This window comes from Ranitomeya variabilis, chromosome 4 (genome assembly GCF_051348905.1).
Source record: "Ranitomeya variabilis isolate aRanVar5 chromosome 4, aRanVar5.hap1, whole genome shotgun sequence".
NCBI classification, from domain to species: Eukaryota; Metazoa; Chordata; class Amphibia; order Anura; family Dendrobatidae; genus Ranitomeya; species Ranitomeya variabilis.
In genome coordinates this window covers 65822171-65828170 of record NC_135235.1, presented here as the reverse complement: position 1 = coordinate 65828170, position 6000 = coordinate 65822171, and positions in this window count along the sequence as shown.

Sequence of the window (6000 nt, the reverse complement as noted above, 5' to 3'; positions counted from 1 at the left end):
AGCAGTATACAGCACAGAGCACAGCCCACAGAGAACTATATACAGCCCACAGTAGTATACAGCACAGAGCACAGCCCACAGAGTACTATATATAGCACACAGCCCACGGTAGTATACAGCACAGAGCACAGCCCACAGAGTACTATATATAGCACAGAGCACACAGTAGTATACAGCACAGAGCACAGCCCACAGAGAGCTATATACAGCCCACAGTAGTATACAGCACAGAGCACAGCCCACAGAGTACTATATATAGCACACAGCCCACGGTAGTATACAGCACAGAGCACAGCCCACAGAGAACTATATATAGCACAGAGCACACAGTAGTATACAGCACAGAGCACAGCCCACAGAGAACTATATACAGCCCACAGCAGTATACAGCACAGAGCACAGCCCACAGAGAACTATATATAGCACAGAGCACACAGTAGTATACAGCACAGAGCACAGCCCACAGAGAACTATATACAGCCCACAGTAGTATACAGCACAGAGCACAGCCCACAGAGAGCTATATACAGCCCACAGTAGTATACAGCACAGAGCACAGCCCACAGAGAACTATATACAGCCCACAGTAGTATACAGCACAGAGCACAGCCCACAGAGAGCTATATACAGCCCACAGTAGTATACAGCACAGAGCACAGCCCACAGAGAGCTATATACAGCCCACAGTAGTATACAGCACAGCCCACAGAGAGCTATATACAGCCCACAGTAGTATACAGCACAGAGCACAGCCCACAGAGAACTATATACAGCCCACAGCAGTATACAGCACAGAGCACAGCCCACAGAGTACTATATACAGCCCACAGTAGTATACAGCACAGAGCACAGCCCACAGAGAGCTATATACAGCCCACAGTAGTATACAGCACAGAGCACAGCCCACAGAGAGCTATATACAGCCCACAGTAGTATACAGCACAGAGCACAGCCCACAGAGAACTATATACAGCCCACAGTAGTATACAGCACAGAGCACAGCCCACAGAGAACTATATACAGCCCACAGCAGTATACAGCACAGAGCACAGCCCACAGAGAACTATATACAGCCCACATCTCTTCTCTTCCTCCCCTCACCTCCCCCGAGAATGGCCCCACAGTCCAGAAAAAAAAAAAAACTCTCCTCACCTCTCCTCGTGCCCAGCGTTGCTTCCTGGTTCCTGCTCCTGTCTCAGCAGCTGCAGTCTGCCCGGGACACAGCAGGTGCGCGATGATATGACATCATCGCGCACCCGCAGTGTCAGAGGCAGAGCGGGGAATGATGGGAGAGGAGCGTCTGTAGACGCTCTCTCCTCCATCATTGCATTCAACTGTACCGGCGTCTATACGCCGGTATAGTTGAATGCGACGGCGGGGGCGGCGGATTGAGCGGCCCACCACTGGCACCGGCCCTTCTGGCATTTGCCAGAAGTGCCCTATGGCCAGTCCGGCCCTGCTCTTAACAGACGTGGGCTGAGTCCAGTCATGAATGGCTCGGACCTTGACTGGGTCCATCTCCACCGTAGAAGGGGAAAAAATAAAACCCAAAAAGGAAACCTTCTGTACTCCAAAGAGACATTTTGAGCCCTTCACAAATAAAGCATTATCACGCAGAACCTGAAACACCATCCTGACCTGCTTCACATGGGAATCCCAATCATCAGAAAAAAACAGAATATCATCCAGATAAACAATCATAAATTTATCCAGATACTTCTGGAAGATGTCATGCATGAAGGACTGAAACACAGAAGGAGCATTAGAAAGTCCAAAAGGCATCACCAAGTACTCAAAATGGCCTTCGGGCGTATTAAATGCTGTTTTCCATTCATCTCCCTGTTTAATACGCACAAGGTTATACGCACCACGAAGATCTATCTTGGTGAACCAACTGGCACCCTTAATCCGAGCAAACAAATCAGACAATAATGGCAAAGGATACTGAAATTTGACTGTGATTTTATTTAGAAGACGATAATCTATACAAGGTCTCAAAGACCCGTCTTTCTTGGCCACAAAAAAAAATCCTGCACCAAGAGGGGAAGAGGATGGGCGAATATGTCCCTTCTCCAAAGACTCCTTTATATAACTCCGCATCGCGGCATGCTCTGGCACAGATAAATTAAAGAGTCGTCCCTTAGGAAATTTACTACCAGGAATCAAATCTATAGCACAATCACAGTCCCTATGAGGAGGAAGGGCACTGGACCTGGGCTCATTAAATACATCCTGATAGTCTGACAAAAACTCAGGGATCTCAGAAGGAGTAGAAGAAGCAATAGACACCAACGGAGAATCGCCATGAATCCCCTGACAACCCCAACTTGACACAGTCATAGCTTTCCAATCTAAAACTGGATTATGGGCCTGTAACCATGGCAGACCCAAAACGACAACATCATGCATTTTATGCAGTACAAGAAAACTAATCACCTCCTGATGTACAGGAGTCATGCACATGGTCACTTGCGTCCAATACTGAGGTTTATTCTCTGCCAATGGCGTAGCATCAATTCCTCTAAGAGGAATAGGAATTTCCAAAGGCTCCAGGACAAAACCACAGCGCCTGGCAAACGACTAGTCCATCAGACTCAGGGCAGCACCAGAATCCACAAAAGCCATAACTGAGTAAGAAGATAATGAACAAATTAAAGTCACAGACAAAATAAATTTAGGCTGCAAAGTACCAATGGCGACAGGATTAACGACTTTTTTTAAGCGTTTAGAGCATGCTGAGATAACATGTGTAGAATCACCACAGTAAAAACACAACCCATTTTGACGTCTATGATTTTGCCGTTCGGCTCTGGTCTGAATTCTGTCACATTGCATAGAGTCAGGTGTCTGTTCAGACAGCACCGCCAGAGGATTAGCAGATTTGCGCTCCCGCAAACGCCGATCAATCTGAATGGCCAGAGCCATAGAATCACTCAGACTTGTAGGGATGGGAAAACCCACCATCACATTCTTAATGGCTTCAGAAAGATCATCTCTGAAATTTGCGGCCAGGGCACACTCATTCCATTGAGTAAGCACGGACCATTTCCGAAATTTTTGACAATACACCTCAGCTTCATCCTGACCCTGAGAGATAGCCAGCAACACCTTTTCTGCCTGATTTTGAAGATTAGGCTCCTCATAAAGCAATCCAAGCGCCAGAAAAAACGCATCTACATTCACCAATGCAGGATCTCCTGGCGCCAGTGAGAAGGTCCAATCTTGAGGGTCGCCACGCAAGAAGGAGATAACAATTTTAACTTGCTGAGTAGAATCACCAGAGGAACGAGGTCTCAAAGACAGAAACAATTTACAATTATTCCTAAAATTCGAAAACTTAGATCTATCTCCAAAGAATAGCTCAGGAATAGGTATCTTTGGCTCAGACATAGGACTACGAATAACAAAATCCTGAATGCCTTGCAACCTTGCAGCAAGCTGATCCACACTAGTAATCAGAGTCTGAACATCCATGTCTGCAGCAGAGCTCCAAGCCACTCAGAGAATAAGGGAAAAAAAAAAAAAAAAAAAAGTACTCAGACTTCTTTTTAATCCCGCTTCTGCAATGCATTAAATATTTCCTTTTGGCCTGGTATACTGTTATGATCCTAGTGGGAGAGGATCTCTGGTATTCTGGCTAAGTCTGCAAAAACATAGAACCAGCTCTAGGGAGGTGGAAACTGGGTTGACCGCATACCTGATCCTAACACACAACTAGCAGTAGCCGGTGAACGTGCCTACGTTGTTCCTAGACGTCTCGAGCCAGCCGGAGAACTGACTACCCCTAAAGAGAAAACAAGACCTCACTTGCCTCTAGGGAAATTAACCCCAAAGATATAGAAAGCCCCCAACAAATAATAACGGTGAGGTAAGAGGAAAACACAAACATAGAGATGAACTAGATTCAGCAAAGTGAGGCCCACTAATATAGATAGGCAGAAAATAGAAAGTGAACTATGCGGTCAGCAGAAAACCCTGCAAAAACATCCACGCTGAATATTCAAGAACCCCCGCACCGACTAACGGTGTGAGGGGAGAATATCAGCCCCCTAGAGCTTCCAGCAAGCTAGAAAATCACATTTTGGGCAAGCTGGACAAAAAACACTGATAATGCAAATGATCCAAAGTATGCAAACAGAACTTAGCTTTTCTTGCTTGAGACAGATGGCAAGGAATCAGGAGGAGACCAATTTGGACTGAATACATCGATACCAGGCACAAGACTGAGTTTCCAGGAAAGCTAAATAGGAAAACACCCACAGCTTAATGAAACAGCTGAGTCCAAGCCTGAGGAAAGACAAGACTCATACCATACCGCTTGTGACCACTAGAGGGAGCCCAGAAACATAGTTCACAACAGGTCCTGTGTTTGGCTCCATCCATCTTCCCATCAATTTTAAGCATCTTCCCTGTCCCTGCTGAAAAAAAGCAGGCCCAAACCATGATGCTGCCACCACGTTTGACAGTGGGGATGGTGTGTTCAGGGTGATGAGCTGTGTTGCCTTTATGCCAAAGACATCATTCGGCATTGTTGCCAAAAAGTTCGATTTTGGTTTCATCTGACCAGAGCACCTTCTTCCACATGTTTGGTGTGTCTCCCAGGTGGCTTGTTGCAAACTTTAAACAACATTTTTTATGGATATCTTTGAGAAATGGCTTTCTTTGTGCCACTCTTCCATAAAGGCCAGAGTTGTGCAGTGTATGACTGATTGTTGTCCTATGGACAGACTGTCCCACCTCAGCTGTAGATCTCTGCAGTTCATCCAGAGTGATCATGGGCCTCTTGGCTGCATCTCTGATCAGTCTTCTCCTTGTTTGAGATGAAAGTTTAGAGGAACAGTGGGGTCTTGGTAGATTTGCAGTGGTATGATACTCCTTCCATTTCAATATGATTGCTTGCACAGTGCTCTTTGGGATGTTTAAAGTTTTGGAAATCATTTTGTATCCAAATCCGTCTTTAAACTTCTCCACAACAGTATCACGGACCTGCCTGTTGTGTTCCTTAGTCTTCCTGATGCTCTCTGTGCTTCAAACAGAACCCTGAGGCTATCACAGAGCAGGTGCATTTATACGGAGACTTGATTACACACAGGTGGATTATATTTATCATCATTAGGCATTTAGGACAACATTGGATCATTCAGGGATCCACAATGAACTTCTGGAGTGAGTTTGCTGCACTAAAAGTAAAGGGGCCCAAGAATATTGCATGCCCCACTTTTCAGTTTTTGAATTTCCACAAAAATTCAAAATAACCAATAAATTTCATTCAACTTCACAATTGTGCTCCACTTGTTGTTGATTCTCCACCAAACTAAAATTTACATTTGGTATCTTTATGTTTGAAGCATGATATGTGGGAAAAGCTTGAAAAGTTCCAGGGAACCGTATACCTTTGCAAGGCACTGTATGATTTATATGTTTGGGAACAGCCTAGCATGAGAAGGGGAAAAGTCATATAAAAAGGGGAGCACTTCCTGGTTAGATTAGTTGAGTTGAGAGATTGATAAATTATTAGTAAGAGTTCAAGGCCAGAGTGCTGGAGGTCACAAGACGTACGCATTGTTCTGGCAGAATGAGAACATCATCAGGCCGCAGTGACTTATGATTTATTCACATTGCGGGGCTGGGATTCACAGGCAGGGCGGCCGCGCAGGCGCAGTCAGCTGGGCTGCATATCAGGAAAGACGGCCAGCGCTCACTGCGCCTGCCCAAAGCAGGAGAAAAGAGCGCAGGCGCCGGCTCATTTCAAAACAGTAGTGAGGAGGCGGCGCCCGGCGCCAAGAAGATGTGAGTGGCAGCTGTGTGCTGTCTGAAGCAGGGGGGAAATGCCGGCCCACTTGACTGAGGACCAGGTATTTCAGACAAATTATAAAACTGATTATTTCTCTAGTTACAGCACCCAAAACTAAAGGAGCCACCTTGTCAGAATGCAGCATTACTGCTGCACAAGGTGGCTCTTTTAGTTTGAAACGACTGGGAGGGGGGGGGGCTTTTGAC